The sequence below is a fragment of the Salmo trutta genome, chromosome 32 (assembly GCF_901001165.1).
Source record: "Salmo trutta chromosome 32, fSalTru1.1, whole genome shotgun sequence".
NCBI classification, from domain to species: Eukaryota; Metazoa; Chordata; class Actinopteri; order Salmoniformes; family Salmonidae; genus Salmo; species Salmo trutta.
The window spans coordinates 19473224-19494516 of record NC_042988.1 but is presented as its reverse complement, the minus strand read 5'-3'; the positions used below and the strand labels follow the sequence as shown (position 1 = coordinate 19494516).

The following is a 21293-nucleotide window of genomic DNA, read 5'->3' as shown; positions in this document are numbered from 1 at the left end:
TGCTTTGGTCACGTACACATATGTATCAGATGTTATTGCGGGTGAAGCGAAATGCTTGTAAGTTCCTAGCTCCAACAGTGCAGTAAATAACCATTCACAACAATACACACAAATCTAAAGTAAAAGAATGGAGTTAAGAAATATATAAATATTAGAACTAACAATGTCGAAGTGACATTGAATAGAATACAGCATATACATATGAAATGAGTAAAGCAGTATGTCATGCCATTCGTCCGCCGCCATCATCTCATGTTTCAACACGATAATGCACAGCCCCATGTCGGAGGATCTGTACATAATTCCCTGGAAGCTGCAAATTTCCCAGTTCTTCCCATGGCCTGCATACTCACCAGACATTGAGCATGTTTTAGAATGCTCTGGATCGACGTGTACGACAGCGTATTCCAGTTCCCGCCATATCCCAGCAACTTCTCACAGCCATTGAAGAGGAGAGGGACAACATTCCACAGGCCACAATCAACAGCATGATCAACTCTATGCATGAGCCAAATGGTGGTCACACCAGATACTGACTGGTTTTCTGATCCACGCCCCTACCCTTTTGTTCAAAGTGTCTGTGACCAAAAAATGCATATCTGTTTTCCCAGATGTGAAATCCATAGATTAGGGCCTTAATGAATTTATTTAAATTGACTTGATTTCCTTATATGAACTGTAACTCAGTAAATATGTTGCATTCATATTTTGTCAGGTAACTTTAAAGTCACCTTAATGGAGTGCAGATTAAAACATGGTAAATTAAAACACACCTAAACAATCTTGTCATGATTCCCTGCATTTCACAGACCCTGGGTCTGTGTGAATGATTCACTGCTCTTGTGCAGGGAAATTCATTAACACTTCGATTTTTTTAACACCTCTCTACTTGAAATGCAAACAGCCCCATGGTTTTAAACCCCCTTTCCCCTCCAAATTTGCCAATTACCCACTGATATGATAAAGGGGCCTGCAAGAAAGTGGTAAATAAGAGGGCTGTTTGAAAGGTGTTATATAAACATTGCCTCGTATTTTGAACAGGTATTTAAACTGGGTGTTCGAGCCCTGAATGCTGATTGGTTGACAGCCGTTGTATATCAGATCGTATACCACAGGTATGACAAAACATTTATTTTTACTGCTCCAATTACGTTAGTAACCAGTTTATAATAGCAATAAGGCACCTCTGGGGTTTGTGATATATGGCCAATATACGATGGCTAAGGGCTGTGTCCAGGCCACTCCGCGATGAGTCGTAGTAAGAACAGCCCATAGCGGTGGTATATTGGCCATATACCACACCTCCCTCGGGCCTTATTGTTTAAATATACGACATCTTTCTTGTCTGAAATGTGGTGTGTTTAGTCACATACTTAATGGAATCCCCCGATATCAAATTATAACTTATTTTGTATCCTGGAATAACAGGGTATGGTGTATAGGGTTAATAATTAATAATGATTTATAGTAGCTATGTAATTTGGGAAAATTGGCTGGTGATTATCCCACAGTACGGTATTGACTCGTGAACTAGCTAGCTAGTCATTTACATTTCAGACTAGACCGTCGAAAGGTGAACGGGATGGCTTACTTCTTTGGTCACATGCTACTTCGCCAATTAGCCTTCAGAATTTGCTGTTCAGGTGTGTAGTCATTTCTGCTCCTCGGCGAGGAGAGTTGGAGCGAAGCGTCGCTGAATTGGTAGTCCTAGAAGGATTTTTTTTGGTGTGTTTTTGTAACGATGCACATTATATTCAGGGTTGATGAAATGATTACACCGTCCTTTATGAACATGAATTAAGCAACTATATTACCGATTACACTCATTTGGCGTTGTACGAATTACGTCTCGCAAGCTAACGTTAGCCTAGCAGCAGCCCTCTTTGTTCAGAACGCTCCCTCAGCTCGAACCACAAGCATGGCAGCACGTCGTAAGGCACCATGCTAGCTACCTAACGTTATATTATGGAGAAAAATAAGATACGCGGATAGGAATTGAAAGCAAATGTAGGATTTTTGTCCATCGTTATGTATGATTGCCTATATAGCTATGGCTAGTCAACGTTGGCTACAATGCGAGGACACGACCATCTTGGGCTAGCCACGCTAGCTAACGTTAATCTCATAAAATGTTATCACAATATCATGGCGATCATATAGGGCATTTTATATTTAGCTATCTAGCTATACCCACATAGTAGGCAGTCCTAATCGTGGTGTGACTAGTGCAGGTGGCATATTCCAGACTGGCGCACTGAATTAAGGCTTGAAATTAAATGGCGGCTGGAAGGATTCTCTTAGCCAGCACATCCTACCCACCTGCTTACAGCAACACTGACTAGGGTCCGACAAAGGCGTTTCCTGTGTAGATAAAGACACCACAGAGCCCGTGCAAAATATTGCTCTATATGCTGAATTGTCGCATTGATCAACTGGTAGTTTTTCCTCCTCAGGAAGCATAAACCACAGCAGCCATTTTGGAATATCAGTGTCAGCCAATTGGCTCCTTTGTTGTTCAAGTGACATGCCATTTCATAATGGCTACTGCTAGCTAGCATGAGGACAAACATCCGTTTTACTTAAAAATCAAGCAGTCCATTCAGTCATCTTGGTGTAACAGTTGGGATAATGGACAATTTGGTGTACAACCAGTTATCATCCCAGGTTTGAGGTGTGTTTAACCAATCCATATTTTGTGCAGGCTCCACAGTGTCTTAATCTAGACAGGAAGCCTGTCCGACCCTAGTGCCACTGTAAGCAAGCAGGTCAGATCTGCTGGCTAGGCCCTGGGTAGCAAATGGTCATGTAATGTTCTTGACAAGCCAGAATGTTGAATATAATTACATATAGACTTGTCAGTGGTTTGTCCTTCAGCTGCTTGAAATTTGAGACAAAATATCTACAGGAAAGTACTGTTTACCCAACTTTTTAGATTGGTGCTGAATAAACCATATACCTACTGCTCAATGTAAATGTAGTTTTGTATTGGGTTATTCGGTTTTGCTCTCAACAGGGTTTTGCACAAGGTGCCTTAAAGTACTTGAATTTGGTACTGAAAAACTACTGGAATACCTTCAAAATCTGACATTTTCTCAGGTTGGTACTTGAAAAAGTACTTGAATTAAAATGAGAGAACAGAAAATGCTCATATGTTTATGAAAAACCAAATGGCAGGCAAATTTAGATCTAATCCTGCCTTTTGTGCATAGCAGATTTTTTGCTGTCTTTTATTTCAGCTGATGAAACATGGGACCCACCAATTTACATGTTGCATTTTTGTTTTTGGTCATTATATATTACCCACTTTTTTTATTTTTTTATTTTTTTAACATTTGTATTTTATAACCACATCACTGGACCCAACCAACCCGCACTGTGTAAAGTGCAACAAATGCATCAGACTGACATTGCGAGCATGGGTGAATCAGCCCTGAAGAGCTATATGAAGGGGGAAAGACAACGCTGCGCTGGCGCCAGTTCTACATTGTGACATTTTCCTCTGCAACAACCTCAGACCTTTGCCGATCGCCTCATTCACAGGCTCCTGCCGCTCACATGCCTTTTTCCTCACACAGCCATCCCGAATAGCGACACTAAAGCTGCCAGTCAGAAGCAAGACACTTTTTCGTAGCTATTAAGTACATGCCCCAATAAAAATACAATAGTCATTAAGCTGGAATTGTGTAGTAAATTATGCCAATAGGCATGTCAAACCCTGCTCATCACTACTCAAGTTACATCAGTACTCACTTACCACCATGTATGTAGTGAAACAACACAGTAGAACTTGTAAGGTAGTGATGGATAGTAAGCTGGGTTTTTTCATGTTGTGGCGATACACCGCTATCTGGTGGTTGACGAGGAAGGATTGCATAATAGGAACTATTTTCAAATCGATGGTCATTGAAAATACATAGAAGTACTTTTTCAAACACTAAAGTCCATTTTTCATTGACTGCATCTATATATTGAACCATGCGTGCCATGATAATCCAACAATGTATACGCTGCCATGTTAGAGTATCTTTGTCTTCTCTCATTGAGCAAAACAGGCGCGTGTCATTCAAAGTGACGCTTTATTTCTGCTTCGCTCACACGACGTGCGGAACTTTGGACACCCACCCGTCTGGAAACAATGAGACAAAAATACTCTAAGATGGCGCCGTATACATTGTTATACCTCTGAGCAAAAATGTATATAGTTTTAATAATGGCGCATTTTCTAAATGCAAATGTTTCTCCTGCAACTAGCGATGGGTTTGGAGAAGACTTTGGTAAATTGAGAATTGGGCAAGTTATCTAAATGTTAGTTGAAAAATTGCTCCTGACATTTACACTAAGGCGTAATGGCTGTATGGAAGCATTCCGCATATCGCTGCCGTTACAATGCTAGTTTCCTGAATGGAGGGATTTGACACATCATAGAAATGATCAGTTTGGTTGTGTATCTTGGATGACTTCTCAGCCAGCTTTACTGTCAGACCTGAGTGACTCAAGCCGTGGGGTACTGCCACTTTCTAATTGATGTCAACTGCAATGAACCGTTCATAGATTTAAAACCGCAGTGCACTCGTGTTAAATACATTTTGGCTTTAGGACTGTGCATGTACAGCAGGTCCTGTCTGGTACCTGATACCCGTTGCCTCATTCCGAACTGTACACTGACTCTGAAATGTTAGTCATACTGGTATATAGGGGCAGTAGCTCAATTTATCTTCCTTGGTAGAGCTAAGTTTTAGTCACTGACATATCTGGCATCTGCTCCTGCAGAACTGATTCATAATCAACTGATTGAATCCGTGTTTGAAAGTAGATGCTGTTGGTGCCCCCAAGGATAGTGCTACAGTTGTGTCCTGGCACTGCTTCAGCCCTGGTCCAACTTCTCCCATCTTTTATTTTTGGGGGGAAGAATGCGTCCGTGTCCTGCTCATCATCTGTAGGCCTACAATGATGGAGCCTGTCCATTTAAAAAAAACAAAAAAAAACTATCAACAATAGTGATGTCAGATCACTTTTGCCGCTGGTTTTATACAGTGAGGCTCAAAATAGGATCAACATTTTGGCGTAACCATGTCCAATACAATGCTCATTGAGTCCTATTTTTTTTTTTTCCCCTCCCCCATTCCGTGCCTACTGAACACAACCCAGGTTTGCTACACTGGGAACACCTTTGTTACTGCTGTTTCAGCAACACTTAGCCTATGGGGTAATTCCGTGGTATCAGAGTTATGCGAGACTCCTGTGTAAATTGTTTAAAGCAGTCAATGTGCATAGTTGTTGGTTTGTTAAACTTAAATCAATGGTTTATTTGGTATACATTTTAAAGTGAGAATTGGACTCTGTAATTCCGTTAGCAATGGAATTTCCCTTGTCATGCAAAGCCACCCTTCACTTAGGAAGGTGCATCCTTAGGTCTGTTCAAAGAAATCCCTATGTTCTGTCACCCTAAATACCATGTTTTTATATTAGCAAAAAAGTCATCTGCTATTCCAGGGGAATCTGGCATCCTTTTTATTGCTTTTCTCATTTTAAGCATGTCCCTTTTGTTCTCAGCAGAACCAAGCAGCAGTGTTGGTGTTCTCTCAGGAAGGACCTGTTCTTGTATCACTGCCATATACACCGGATCGAAGACTCCAAGCAATTATGGTACCTCTTTCTTATACACTAATTTGTAGGAAGGCTATTTGTGGTAAACATTTCTATTTGGTAGTGAACATGGAGCGCTGTAATTTTACTAGCCTCAGCACTATAATAATTTGCCTCTACAAACAATCACTGTATTGTCTGACATAATTGATTGAGAAGGTTTATTTGTAAGTTTAACAAGGACGCTGCATACAAGTAGACCAAAAAAAAAACAATCCATTCCATCAAATTGTAAGGGTAATTCAGGGTTTGCTGGCCAGTCAAACTGCCCTGGGCATTTGGAACACGTGCACTTGATTGCACCTCCTCTAATTAGGCATGACTCATTCAGCAGTAGTCCATGGATGCTTATGTAAGGACAGTGAAAGCTGACTAAGTGAAATTACTGTATTTTGAGAATTACAGTGGGGTGAAGGTTATCACAATATGACTGTTTCTTCCTATCAAAGCCACTTACTACAATTGTGACCTGCTGAAGTCATTCCTTAAATAACTCCTCTTTCCCGTCCAGCCTCCTCCCCTGCGCCACCGCTCCATGCGTATCTTCATGAACGACGACCGCCACGTGATGGCCAAGCACTCCGCTGTGTACCCCACACAGGAGGAGCTGGAGGGCGTGCAGAACATGGTATCCCACACGGAGCGCGCCCTCAAGGCTGTTTCCGACTGGCTGGACGAGCAGGAAAAGGTGTCCAAGTCTGAGCCAGACGGAATCGAGTCCGATAAAGAAAGGTAAGGGAGTGGAAACTGTATTCAAATGGTGCATGGTGTAGAAAATGTCAGTGCATAGAAATACTTTTGGCACCGTCAAGGCTGGAGTGTTGAAGGCAGCATCACTTTCAGCTTTGAGTTTCGAAAGTAATTGACCTGGGTACCCATGTCTCCTCTGTCAGTGAGCCCAAGGTGTCGGAACAGGCCACACGGTCCCCTGCGTGGGGTGATGGAGGGTGGGCCTGGTGGCCAAGGCTTGCTGCTGAAGGGGGACCTGGACCTGGAGCTGGTGCTTCTGTGTAAGGACAAACCCACATCACCCTGCTGAAGAACGTGGCATGACAACCTGGCTGTGCAACTCAAGGTGAGTCCATTCACCTTCTGGTGTTTTCTGTGTCTTCGTATTCAGTTGGCTTTGTGAATTTGTTCTTTCGAGAATCTACTCTCCTGCATCATTTCAGTTGTGGGGTGATTCATTCATTTGAGAGGAATAGTCACAACTGAATTCAGTAGAAAATAGGTTTTTTTTAGGCTTAGGGGTACATGACCTTGACTGCTTGGCGGATAGCCACTACATGGCTATTGCATTAACAATTCCTCCTGTTCTACCTGGCAGACCATCACAGAGGACAAGTATGAGGTCACTCAGGTCATCCGTGAAGCCAACATCGTAATCAAGAGCACCAAGGAGCCTCCCCTGACCCTGACTATCAACAATGACGTCCCCCTGGTCCGCGAGGAGGTGGAGAAACAGGCTGGCCGGAGGTAGGCTGCCACACAGGGGCAGACAGTTCACTAGCGCCCCCTTAGGCAGGGAGACTAAAACAGGCAGGCAGCCCAGTCTAGACAGATATTGTTTATTGGGCCTTCAATGGAGCTAGGGGATATGAGGGGAACTGTCATGTATGAAACCACGCTATGTTTATAGCTCTTTACTTCTCGTAGTTCCATGTAATGTAATGTACATTTTTGATGGCCCATACACAGTATAGAAAGGATAGTTACTGACTGAAAAGGTTTTTTCTATTCCCTATGGAGTCCCAGACATTAACTATATGAAGGCTTACTGAGAATAACAAAAAACAAACACCACTTTGTTTGCATGTTTTTATACTGAACACTGATGAACGGTTTGCATTGCAGCAAAAATGAGTTGCAAGGTGTTGGTCAAGTGTTGTGGTTTACTAAGACCCAGCAGTGGGCTATTGGACTGATGTTCATAGCAGGGAGGACACAGGTTACAGATAACGCCAGGGGCTCTTTGACTCTGCATGGCTGAATGTCACTTCTCCCAGTCACAGTCAAAATCAGGGGACAACTGTGATCGCAGTCTTTGTAAATCCAATCCATGGGGGTTTGGTCCGAAGCAGAGGGAGTCATAAGTTCAATAATAAATGCAAGAAATACTACAGTGCCCTCTGTAATTATTGGCACAGTGAAGCATTTTTGGGGGGGGGGCTCTAATTATTTGAAGAAGTTGGATGCACAAATATCATACCACCCCAAAAATACTAACCTCCCCTGTTATTGTAATTGGGAGAGGTTTGCATGTCTTGGGGATATATTTGTGCGTCTAACTTTCTCACTCATGATTCACTATTCATTCAGTATTGTCCATAATCATGGTAGCATCCACATTAATGTAGAAGTGTTTAGAAATGTATTCTTATTTATAATAAGGTTACTCCGAAACGACACATTATTTACCAGACATTTCTATTGAGCACAAAATAATCTGAAACACAATCAAAACAAACAGAAAATGCATCCAACAGTGTCAAGTCACAAGCTTTATGTAGTCATTGCGTGCTATGAATATGGGACCAAATACAAAACTTTGAACTACTTTTATACACAAGTGAATTTGTACTAAAAGTGCTGTGATTTTAAACGGTTTCACCCGGTATAGATACCCTCAAAGACAAGCTGACAGTCTACACTTAACCTCGTAGTCATTGTTGGATTTCAATCCAAACGTTTGGAATACAGAGCCAAAAGAAGACAAAATGCTTCACTTTCCCAATTACAGAGGGCACTGTATATTATGGGAAAGGGTACTAGTCGGCGGCGGCCCATGTTCCCCCTCAGACGTTCTGAACAGGAAGTTGGATGTACCCACCATGCATCAACCTAGCCTTATCTATAACTGTGTCAACATTGAAGCCCAGTTTGGCTCTTGAAGGCCATCAGTTTTGCTGCAGTGTGGACTTGTTTTGATAATTTTGTGCATCTGATTCTCTCTGTCAAGCCTTCTAGTTTGTCAATTTTTAGGGACGCTGGACCTTTGACCAACTGGACGCTCTCTGTCTCGGAAGGGGCTAAGCAGTACACCCAGTATAGGGGTGAAGGGGAGGGGCTCTACCTCTCATTGTTTAGCAAAGCACTCTGACTTCATAACTGGGCTGAGGCCACACGAGTTGACATTGAGTTAACATAATGGAGGACAACCTCCCTTTTGATAATTCACTTCCACTGTAATCTTACATCATACACATTTTTCTCCATATAGGCCTACTGGGAGTGATCTTAAGAAATCACCCACTTAACAGCAGTTTCTGAGTGGGTTGAAGTTACATATCTTTAGTGTAATTGCAGTTTCACTGAGAGGGTTCAGACCATTATGTTCTCCAGGTGGGGGGGTCCCCCTCCCCTTCCCTGTCCTGCCTGTGGTTTGGGAAAGCTGCCTACTCCCCCTGGCCGTGTGACAGAACCCCCCTTGGTCAAACTGTACCTTGTCTTCTTATTCCACCCGCCAATAGGAAACGCTATCAGTCAACGATCCCCCGGATGTTCTGGACAGCAGAAATGCCTTACTGCCTTGGCGTCTCTTCGCCACGCCAAGTGGTTCCAGGTTTGCAATCTTGTCTTTATTTGTCTTAAAGTAGTTGAGTTTTTTTCTACATTTGACGCAGTTTCTTTCTTTGGTCGTTTTTTTCTGTGTTTTTATTGTTAAATGTCCTTTCGAAGTGTATCTATCACCTGTAGTAGACTTCTTACTGTGGTTTTTATAGCGTTTCCAAGGAAACCTTTGTCATTACCTTGTAGAGATGCTCTGCTGACTTAACAGGTTTGATTGCAGTGTCATTGAAATGTTCAATGCTGCTTTTAGAAAGGACGTTCAGCAATCCCCTCAAAGCAACCATTGTCTTAAAACCACTGCTTAATTTTGATCAGAGATGTGGAACTAACTTGCTACACTCGGGTGCAATATTTCTCAAATATTATCAATCTATCAATCGACAAACCCTTTTCTGTACCATCATGGTGTTGAGGTTGATTCCTCGTTGTGGGACTATGTTGAATTCTTAGGTCATCATCAGTGAACTGTCAATCTCTCGCTCTTAACTGTAAGCGCTCCATTTCTGCAGCCTGTTCTTGTAGAGTGTGTAGGCTCCAAACCCCCATGCTCTGGCTGTTTCAGCTTTCTGTGTGCCACAAAAAAGGAATATTGCACTTAGTTAGAAATGTACATTCACTAGTCCGTCTTCTTGGGCCCTCATTTATAAACCGTTGCTTACACACAAAATATGCCCCAAACCATGTGTGCACCAAAGTTGGCATTAATTAAAAATACTCTCCTCCTGTGAACTTCAGACCATGCATAAGCACAGTGTTGTAGTGGTTGAAGTATTACATTGCAAGGTGAAAGTGGTAGCCTTGTGCTAATGGGGAATATGACTCTTACTCATAACAAACAGGTGGCCTAGCTTAAAAATAATGCCAAAATCTACCATTAGTGAGAAGAGCAAAACGTTTTTATTTTCTTTGCATTCTAAAATAAAATCCTATTTCACTTACATGATCATTGCAGAATAAATTCTTTACCTTTTCTGACTCGTGATTTCATAGGCTACTTGCGAAATGGTCTATAGGCCTACAACAAGTTAGTATAGGCTACCGTTCTTCCCATCGCTCATTTCGTTTGACTTAAGTCACAGTAGTAAATAAGTTCAAGTATTTTGCTCTGTGATCCATTCCAAAACGCTGTTTAACAGTAGAATAGACTGTTCACCTTTTCATTGACGTTTGTAGGCTAGGCCTACGTCTGAATACTGTAATGTCAAATTTCTCCAGTAGACATTTCATTTAGAAGCATAATACATACATCATAACCGTTGCATAATACATTCCTCAACATTTCTGGCCATGTTGAGTTCATATTCCTGAAGTAGCCATGTGACATGGGTAAATTTGTTATCTCATTTAATGGGGCCAATTAGATGGGCTATTTATAATGTCATGTTTTAGTCTATGTATCCAACCGGAGAATTTAACAGGTGAAACAGACAGTTTGATCTATTGAAGCGTGTAGGCCTACGGTCGTTCATTTTTTTTAGGTATTGTAGATATTGTTTCAGAACTTGTGGCCATTGCTACATATTTAGGTTTGTGGGGAGAAGTCCATACAAAACATTATTGCATTCAACGATCGTTTACAAGGTCCACAACAATTTGCAATTGATTTTGTCTTTCAGAAAGTCAGATACAGCAAATGTCACTGCAAAAGAAACATTCTGCCAACACAAGACATTTGGTCAAGTTCGCTATTGCTATTTAGATACTGTCTTTGCCTAGTTCCAATGCTAGTATACAGCAAATAAGGGCATTATTGTCACCATACAATGTGGAAATATGGGCATTTTTCAGGTGGGGAAAATGCATATGTTTGATATGCGCAAAGTTTGTATAAATCTCTTTTTGTCCGTGCGCAGTCTTTCAGAAATGGTCACATATTTACTGTTAAATTCACGCAATGGTTATAAATGAGGCCCCTGGTATTCCCCATACAATAACCTTTAGAGCTACTGTAAGGTATCACCACTCATTAACTAAGCACATTATAAATACTGTCATTGTCCTACATTTTTCCATGTCAGCATTTGGCTTTACATTGACCCACTTCGCCCTAAAATCATTAACAGAATCACAAGTTGATACATTTGATACGGAGCAGCAAGAAGCACAATTGCTCAACAATCACCACTCTGGTCATACCTATTACAGTACCGCTGGATCAAATCTGCTGTTTACTTCACACAAATGGAGTTGTCTATTAAATTCAATAACCACATCTGCAAACAGAACAATATCAGAACAAATAAATATTCCCATGCTGTACCACAATAATGACAAAGCAGAGCCGTTAGTCTGTGTGGCTTTCTGATGTAGCTGCTGCTTTGCGTTTTTGTGAGTTCTTGTTTGACTAAGGCTCCCTCTCCCTCCTCCCCCTCCCTGGCTTGTGTCTCCAGGCCAGGGCCAATGGGCTGAGGTCCTGCGTCATCGTCCATCCGCATCCTAAGGGACCTGTGCTCCCCGCGTCCCACTTGGGCCCCACTGCATGGATGGGTGAGTCACCAGCAGCACTTCTGCCAGCTGGGTTCTTCGAACACCTGAACATTTGGTTTGAGAAATGTTTTTCTAATTACAGTGGTCAGGTTTGATGTGTAGATGGGAATTTATTTAACTCTCTGGGGATATGTGGGACGCTAGGCCTTTGTCTTCAGAAATGAAAAGGAACTCAGCTCGCTCTCACGGCCGGGCGCATGACTGAGCTCATGCCATTTTTCCAGACACCTGATTCCAATAGCTCTTATTCTCTCCCCATTCACAGTAGAAGCCTGAAACAACGTTCTAAAGACTTGAAATCTAGCGGAAGCCGTAGGAAGTGCAATATGACCCCACAGACACTGTATATTGGATAGGCAATCACTTGAAAAACTGCGAACCTCAAATCTAACCAGGAAGTGGGAAATCTTTCTCAGGTTTTTGCCTGCCATATGAGTTCTGTTATACTCACAGACATCATTCAAACAGTGTTAGAAACTTCAGTGTTTTCTATCCAAATCTACTAATAAAATGCATATCCTAGCTTCTGGGCCTGAGTAGCAGGCAGTTTACCTCTGGGCACCTTATTCAATCCAAGCTACTAATACTGCCCCAGATCTCAAAGAAGTTAAGGGGCTTAGTACATCAAACTGCAACAATTCTTATTTACAGGCTTTTTATCCAATTTGCCAAACATGGGGACAAAATACTAACATTAACATTTCTTCCCTTCACCCCTTCTAGCCAATAGAGCTGCTGTGTGAGAAGGCAATTGGCACAGGTAAACACGGCCAATGGGGGCAGGAGAGGCTCTGCGAAGAGTTCTGGAGTGTCTGGCTTCTGGAATCCTCATGGCTGGTGAGTAGTCTCAAAAAGCGGAGAGGAACAATGTCCTCCCACCTCTGCTTAATATAGTGGTAATTCCACATCACAAGCCCAAAGATGTCATAATTTGCCTGTTTTGTTTTAGATGTGCTGGAAATCTGTGATCCATGTGAGAAGGAGCTGACAGATGCTATTGGCCACCTGGACCTCCAACAGAGGGAGGACCTCACACAGAGTGCCCAGGTGATTCTCATCTACACCCACAGGGCCTACCGGTGGTGCAGTGGTCTAAGGCACTGCATCGCAGTTGCTAGCTGTGCCCCTAGAGATCCTGGTTCGAGTCCAGGCTCTGTCGCAGCCGCTGCGACGGGAGACCCAGAGGCGCACAATTGGCCCAGCGTCGCTCGGTTGTTAGGGGAGGGTTTGGCCGGCAGGGATGTCCTTGTCCCATCGCGCTTTAGCGACTCCTGTGGCGAGCCGGGCACGAACATGCACATCGCCAGGTGTACGGTGTTTCCCTCCGACACATGTGGTGTGGCTGGCTTCGGGGTTAAGCAGGCATGGTGTCAAGAAGCAGTGCAGCTTGGTTGGGTCGTGTTTCGGAGGACGAGTCCCGGTCCGGGAGTTGAGACAGATTAACTACCAGTTGGATACTACGAAATTGGGGAGGAAAAGGGGGTAAAAGTATTTATTTTTTTAATCTACAACCCACGACAGGGGTGTGATTATGGTGGCTGTAGTGAATGGAAAAAAATCACCACCTGTTTATGTTTCAGCATGCCTTAAGGCTGTCTGCCTTCGGACAGCTTCACAAAGTGCTAGGGATGGACCCCCTTCCCTCCAAAATGCCCCGGAAACCCAGGAGCGAGACCCCCATTGGACTATACAGGTTAAGCCAAGCTGCCAGACGTGTGCATACAACTTAGTATCCATATTTTGGAAAGGCTCAGCAGTCCCTGTGTTTTTGTTGCAGTCCAAATCCCCCCCAGTACAAACCTACGCGCCACCAATGAGAGAGCCCATCGAGGAGGAGGGAAGGAGGGGAGGACAAAAGTCCCAAACAAGAAAAAAAAAGAAGCTGCAAAAGAATGTAGGTATTGCTTAGTTCTTCCTGTTCAGCACAGTTCTTCATTGTTAGCATGCAAATTCAGCTACTCTTTTTAATTTCCCTTCCCTTGGCTGGATCAAAACAATTTAAGTGGCAATGTTTTTAATCCTGATCTTCGCTAGCCCCAGATGAGAAGTCGGAGCCTCCACAGGCCATGAATGCTCTGATGAGGCTGAACCAGCTGAAGCCTGGCCTGCAGTATAAACTCCTCTCCCAAACTGGCCCGGTGCACGTACCAGTCTTCACCATGGCTGTGGAGGTGGACGGCAAGAGCTTTGAAGCCTCAGGCCCATCCAAACGCACTGCCAAGCTTCACGTTGCTGTCAAGGTGAGTGGGTGTATGGGGTAAATGGTGTAGATGTTCTAAGTGTTTGGTGTGTTGTCATGAAATCAGAAGATTGTAACTATTGTCTGCTGCGCTTCACATTTTCCTTTCTAATCTTCTGCCTGGCCAAATCATAGGTCCTCCAGGACATGGGCCTACCCACAGGTGTGGAGCTGAAGACTGCTGAGCCAGTGACGACTGAGGTGGCAACGGCCATTGTGGAGGAGGTGAAACCCTGCATCACTCCCATTGGATGGACACCGCAGCCACAGGGGAGGACAGCGTGGAGGCCCACAGACGGTGCAGAGGTATGGGTCCTCTGAGTAGAACTCAAAACAATATTTTTGGACACTAGGCTCAGTTTTGACTCCAGTTTCTTGTATTGGTCTTGTTTACATAGAAATGTCTGTCTCTTTGTCTTAGAGTGCTCGTCAACAGGGACCAATCCTGACCAAACATGGGAAAGAACCCTGTGATGGAGCTGAACGAGAAGCGGCGCGGCCTCAAGTATGAGCTCATCTCAGAGACCGGAGGCCAGCCACGACAAACGCTTCGTCATGGAGGTTAGTGTCTCAGGAGTGGAAGAAGTGCCCATCCACCCTGCAACCAGACTGATGCCTTCAGGATCGAACAGTAGATATCCAGCTGCTTCAATGATTGGAGAAGTTTACTTTATTTTTACCAAGTCTCAATTTCATGTACATTTTAGATGTCTTTTTTGTTGTTGATTTGGCTTGGTTTTGAGAATTTACCCCTACATCACTGTACTGAGAGCGTTGTCGTTTCTAACATTACATTTGGGGTGTTTTTGGAGCTTTGTTCATGGTTTATCTGTGGCTCCCATACTGCAGAACGAGCAACAAGGAAGTATATTGGTGAGGTACATTTCTCAAAACGAGAGTCTGGACACTTCTATAGCAACATAATTTACAATCTCAAGATTTGGTTCAAATAAAGTGAACTTGTCCTTTTAAAAACATTGCCAATAACAACATGAGCCTTGGCTTTGACACAAATTCTTGGTCCTATGCTTTATCCTAGTTCTTGCCTGAGTCTATGTATTGACCTGTCTTTTCCCCCTGTTCCAGGGTGGAGATAGATGAACAGAAGTTCCAAGGGACTGGCTCCAATAAAAAAGGGTGGCCAAGGCCTATGCTAGCCTTGGCAGCCCTGGAAAAAACTCTTCCCAGAGGGCTCTGTGACTGAGGCAGCCAAGAAGAAGAAAACTCCCAATGGTAAGATTCCCCCTGCCTTACTGTATATCTTTGCTTTGCTATTGTTTGTAAAAATATAGTAACTGAGGTAATATGGTTGCTGCTGACCTGTCTGTCAGTTTTAGTCCTCTCGTGTTTTTCCTCCAAACAGCATGGGTTTGGCATGATGGTTGACCCACTGGTGACCCGGCAGCCACTCCCAGGGGCAGAGGTAGAGGGCGTGGCAGGGGAGAGGGGCCGAGGGTTCAATAATGGTTGGCAGCTATGGACAAGGTAAAACAGAGCTATGTGCTACCTACAGTGGCCCACAAAGTATTTCACACCCATTTACTTTTCTCCACGTTTTGTTACAGCCTGAATTTAAAATTGATTAAATGTATATTTTGTCACTGGCCCACACACATTACCCCAATGTAAAAACATTTTCAATGCTACCCCATCTCTTACCCCGAACATGCAATTATTTGTTTAGGGTTCCTGAGTCAGCAGTGAATTTCAAACACAGATTCAACCACAAAGACCAGGGAGGGTTTCCAATGCTTGCAAAGAGGGTGTATTGGTAGATGGATTTTTTTTTTAAAGCGGACACTGAATATCTCTTTGTGCATGGTGAAGTTGTTAATTACACTTTGGATGTGTATCAATACACCCCAGTCACTACAAAAGATACAGGCGTCCTTCCAAATCAAGTTGCCGAGAGAGGAGGGAAACCGCTCAGAGATTTCGCCGAGGCCAATGGTAACTTAAAAAACAGATACAGAGTGAACTGTGACCATGAAACTGTTTTCCTTGTCATTATGGGTGATTGTGTGTAGACTGTCAGGGTCAGAAAAAACAAATCCATTTTTATTCAGGCTCTAATATACATAAATGTGGAATAAGTCATGGGGTTATGAGTTCTTTCTGAAGGCACTACATGCATTATTGTGTATTCTGTCCCTGAATTTACTTGATGCTGTATATACTGTTCTTCAACATTAATGGTAGGGCAACATACTCACGTCAGCGGAGAAATGTAATGGTTGGTTTGCTTAACTCCTCAGGGTGGCTATGGAAGATTAGGGCTGAGTGGAACAATGGAAACTCTGGAGGCTATAGTGAGTATTGATTTTCCCTTATCCTCATCTTCCAATACCTGAATAGTCTTGTGACTCCTAGTCCTGGTTTTTATTTGATATGGTCCACCTTTATCATGAGGACACTACAAGAGGGGTTCTCACTACTCGCTGTTGTAAGATAAGCAGAAGTTCAGTGTGGTTTGATCAGAGCACAACATGCTCAGCCATCTTGGTGGAGAGTTAGTGGCATACATCTGGAGGCTTCCAACAATACAAGACCTGGAAAAGTTATAAAAAAAATCTAAAATCAAAGTATCTTTTTGTTTTGGAGAGTGTGCCATTGAATGTCATCTAAACAAACTACCAAGGAAGGAACCTGAGTGCTCTTATTCCTGGTTCGATTATGATTTTACATTTCTCTGCTTTGTTAAGCCACAGGACTCAATCTATATCACTTTGACCCCCCCCTCCTACCAGCAGCCTGTTTCTGAGGAAACACCTTCTTGAGCGTGACAGGAGCAGAGAAATCTAAAAGTCCCAACAAACAAAAAAAAGCTGTTTGAAAACAATTTGACCAAGTCATTGACACATGCCACTTTTTATGGCAAAAAACAAACCAATCTAATTCAATTTTTCCTTCTCTGCTCTGTCTCATTCTTTAGGTGACTTTGTCTCAGACTGCTATGGCTACCACGAGTTTGCTACATAGATCATCCCAATCTTTTAAATCAAAACAAAATGTAGGAAAGAGGAGCAAACTATAGTGTTCCCGCAACATGAACTCCAATCACTCCCCCGGGGAAAAACCTGTCCCTTTTGCTTACCCGCTACGACTCATGTCCCAACGCCTAGAGAGATGGGAGGGCCAGTGAGTGCATGTTGCCTTTGGTCACCTTCCATACCCTCTGCCAACCCTGGGACGTACCTGGACACCTGGATATGCCAAAAAGCCACAGGCCACACTTTCCCAATAGACTGCCTTCCTTAGTGGAATTGAGACCAGAGCAATTATGGTTGGCTGATGGCTAATGGCCCACTGTGATGACATGCATATTGGGAGTGGGTCAGACTGGGGAGATCTGATCCCATTGTGGCCATCTGTCTTGAATGTCTACACACAAGTTATATTTCTTATGATGTGAACGGTCTTATTTCATTTTGTCCTGAACATGTATTATCAATCACTTCATTGTCAAACGGTTTTTTATTGATTTAGCATTTTGTTATGGGATCATAAGGCTGCTTTGAATATTTGCAGTTTTTTTTATTAAAATGAGCACAGAACTTGCGCAATTGTGGGCTATGATTGCATGATGGAGGTTACATGGCTAGTCTTACTTTAAAAATGACAATGTTCACAATGCCCCTCATTTACCTCACACGTGAGGCACCTTTAGGCATCAAAGAACCACAGCGTTGTTGATACTTGCACAAGACTTATTTTGACATTCTGCATTATGATTGTGGAAGTAAAAATAGTCTTGTATGTTTTAAAAAATAAATGTGATATCCCATACAATGTGGTACTACAATTTTAGTGAAACGCTTTCACTTTCTTGAAAATGAAATGTATTAATCTTCACAAGCATGGGTGGTGACAGCAGTAGAACTCTCTACAAACCCTCTCTTAATCTAATCTTTCTTTTAGATTATTACAATAGTGGAGCAAATGGTGGAGCTGCGGCTGCTGGCACCGTTACTGAAGTCCCTGCGGCCAGCACTACAGGCGTGGCAGCTACAGGAACCTACGGTTCATACTACCAGAATGATGGAGGCTACTCCAGCCCTTCTCCAGCTCCCAAAGCCCCTGTCAAAAAGGAGCCAAGTCAACCTTCCCTGGACCGCCAGGAGTTGGTGGGGGGGCCCAAGGGGCCTACCAGACCACCCCTGGCCAGAGTGCCTATAACCAGTATGGCCAGGGCTATGGGCAAGGCAATAAGACCTTCAATCAAAACCAGACAGGAGCAGGAGTTTATCCTTACAGCACTGCCTACCCCAGCCAGGTGACGGGCAGCGCTGTTGCCAGCCAAGACTACAGTTACGAAGGTAAGATGGATTCTCGGCAAGGGGATCACAAGTACACCGTAACCTAAGCAGTTTTATTGAGACTTTCACTAATCAACTTCCTCTTTTCCATAGGTTACGGAAATCAGTCAAATTACAACGCACAGGCAGGCGCCAACCAGAGCTATGGTGCAAATCCAGCTCCATACCACAACCAGTAGGATACGGCAGGGGAGACCCCACCATGAACTACCAGTACAGATAGACTGAATCCGCCCTCGGCATAGCCCCACAGTACCACCCCACAACCCTGTCACAAACGTTCTCCAAAGAAGCGATGGTGGCTGTCCTGTGACCATGGTTTATCCATGTCTGTGCATTTGTTTTTTTTTTGTTTTTTTACTTTAAAGTAATAAACTGGACTTATTAGTTGGCAGCTCCCCACGGCTGAATCAAATGGTCTATTTCATCAGTTTGGTCAGTGTTCAAGTTTGTATTTTATTTGTAGTGCACTCCACCAATTTCCCCACTACCACCCAAAAAAGAGGGAATGACATCACTTTTTTTTTTACCCCCAGCTATGATTTATTTCTGTCCATACACAGTTAACTATGTTGACCAGTTGTTTTTGGCTGAGGATTTGTTTAAATTTTCATTTTACCATACAATGGGTCTGGAGAACTGCTTGCTTGTTGAAGTATTTGCTTGTAATTTTAGACATTTATTTTCAATGTTTTAGTTGATGTATTTCTGTAGTTTTAAATTTAACAAATAAGTTTGGAAATTATTAGGAAGACATTTTAAATGTCAATCACATTTCTGGTCAAAGTAGATTTGGGTGGTTGGGATTATTTTATTTTTTCTCAGAACTGTGTATAAGAAAGTGTGGTGTTTGTATCAATAAAGGACTTTTATTTTGGAGGAAAGCAAATTGGTGTGTCGACCAAGCATTCACTTCATGAAAGATGCTCTCTACTAACCTTACGTTCCCTCCCAGATATCAGAAAATACATTTTGAAGTCAACATTGTGCAATGAAATGTTACATTTGTATTGAACCACATCTATTGTAGGATAAATCAATGTTAGTTTACATAGCTGGCCATATATGGATGTTAAATTGTACTTTATGGTTTGGCTATGTAGGCTTCTTCTAACCTAACCCCATCGCTTCTACGACATATAATAGGATTATCTCCGTACATTAAAAACCAAAGTCAGAATTCCAGTTGTTCCAATAAATGTTATACCCCTTGATCTTCAAGAATAGGAACTTTGAAATATGGAAGTATAGATTAGCCAAATTGTTTTACCTGAGTGTAACCCAAAACTATGGATTTATTAGCCAGCCCTACTCTGTTTATGATTTTGTTTGAGCTCATTGATTTGAGTTGCAAAATAAATGCTGTGCTCATGGAAATGGCATGCTTTGAGCACTACTGAAAAATACTATTTACTTGTGAAAAATGAATGGCCATATGCTGCATTTGCTATATGCCTATTGTTTACCTTTTTGTTGGTTGCACTTTATCTTGATTTTATGCAGCTGTTTTAAAGGGCAAATCCACAGATAAAACAATACGGACACCGCCTCTGTTTTGGTAAAAAGCTGAGGGATGGGCCTGGAGAAATGTAACCACTGAGATTAATAGACAGCTATGGATGCAAGGACGGACCATCCATAATACCAAAATTATTGTTTTAACCATGTGAGGCTATACAGTGTTTGTTCACATTCACAATGTTTACAAACATTGGAGAAAAACAAGCGCATATTTTGGGTTCTCATGGAGTATAACAGTTGAACTAAGCTCATGAGGCATTTATTAGCTATACCCTTCCAGAACCAATGACAAATACAGTAGGAAAAAGTCTATATACGTGTGTGCAAATGAGATAAGATAAGGGAGGTAAGGCAATAAAATAGGCCATAGTGGCGAGGTAATTACGATATAGCAATTAAAACACTGGAGTGATAGATGAGGATGAGGTAGTTGGATGGGCTGGGCTATTTACAGGTAAAATTACATTTACATTTAAGTCATTTAGCAGACGCTCTTATCCAGAGCGACTTACAAATTGGTGCATTCACCTTATGATATCCAGTGGAACAACCACTTTACAATAGTGCATCTAAATCTTTTAGGGGGGGGGGGGGTTAGAGGGATTACTTTATCCTATCCCAGGTATTCCTTAAAGAGGTGGGGTTTCAGGGTGTCTCCGGAAGGGGGTGATTGACTCCGCTGTCCTGGCGTCGTGAGGGAGCTTGTTCCACCATTGGGGTGCCAGAGCAGCGAACAGTTTGGACTGGGCTGAGCGGGAACCGTGCTTCCTCAGAGATAGGGGGGGCCAGCAGGCCAGAGGTGGATGAACGCAGTGCCCTTGTTTGGGTGTAGGGCCTGATCAGAGCCTGAAGGTATGGAGGTGCCGTTCCCCTCACAGCTCCGTAGGCAAGCACCATGGTCTTGTAGCGGATGCGAGCTTCAACTGGAAGCCAGTGGAGAGAGCGGAGGAGCGGGGTGAACGTGAGAGAACTTGGGAAGGTTGAACACCAGACGGGCTGCGGCGTTCTGGATGAGTTGTAGGGGTTTAATGGCACAGGCAGGGAGCCCAGCCAACAGCGAGTTGCAGTAATCCAGACGGGAGATGACAAGTGCCTGGATTAGGACCTGCGTCGCTTCCTGTGTGAGGCAGGGTCGTACTCTGCGAATGTTGTAGAGCATGAACCTACAGGATCGGGTCACCGCCTTGATGTTAGTGGAGAACGACAGGGTGTTGTCCAGGATCATGCCAAGGTTCTTAGCACTCTGGGAGGAGGACACAAGGGAGTTGTCAACCGTGATGGCGAGATCATGGAACGGGCAGTCCTTCCCCAGGAGGAAGAGCAGCTCCGTCTTGCCGAGGTTCAGCTTGAGGTGGTGATCCGTCATCCACACTGATATGTCTGCCAGACATGCAGAGATGCGATTCGCCGCCTGGTTATCAGAAGGGGGAAAGGAGAAGATTAATTGTGTGTCGTCTGCATAGCAATGATAGGAGAGACCATGTGAGGATATGACAGAGCCAAGTGACTTGGTG

At 43.2% G+C, this 21293-nt stretch overlaps 1 pseudogene; it reads left to right on the top strand.

The window, feature by feature from the left end:
- The first annotated feature begins 1637 nt into the window (after window positions 1–1637).
- LOC115170576 (interleukin enhancer-binding factor 3 homolog) lies at window positions 1638–19147 on the top strand (annotated as a pseudogene).
- Window positions 19148–21293: the final 2146 nt, after the last annotated feature.